This window comes from Rhagoletis pomonella, unplaced genomic scaffold (assembly GCF_013731165.1).
Source record: "Rhagoletis pomonella isolate Grant_MI unplaced genomic scaffold, Rhpom_1.0 Rhpom_scaffold_00113, whole genome shotgun sequence".
NCBI lineage: Eukaryota > Metazoa > Arthropoda > Insecta > Diptera > Tephritidae > Rhagoletis > Rhagoletis pomonella.
In genome coordinates this window covers 68,606-69,055 of record NW_023458667.1, presented here as the reverse complement: position 1 = coordinate 69,055, position 450 = coordinate 68,606, and positions in this window count along the sequence as shown.

The window sequence follows — 450 nt, the reverse complement described above, 5'->3', positions numbered from 1 at the left end:
AGCCTCATGAGCAAAATGCAAGTTGCCGACCTGTCCTTCTACAAAGTAATCAATGGTCACATTTGTTCAACTGAAATTCTTGAGCAATTTGGGTTGGTCTGCCCCAAAAATAGGCCTCAGAATCAACCCCAACTCGAAACAACAAGGACGACAAAGAACTACGCATTGCCCGGGCATAATAATAGAATCGCAAGACTTGTAAATGAACATTGCGCTACTATAAATTTCTTCGGAGGAACCCATGCGCTGTTTATGAAAAACGTGAAGGATCAACTACTTCTTGCTTGAAACATCACATACACCTTTACGATAGTCCACATGTTATAATGGTATTGTTACTTCACGAGCTCGCCTTTTATTCAAACAACTTTTTTCAGAAGTAATTAATTTTATTCTTTTATCAAAGATGACTATACTACTTTAAAAACATTTGTTTCTTTTGGCGTATGC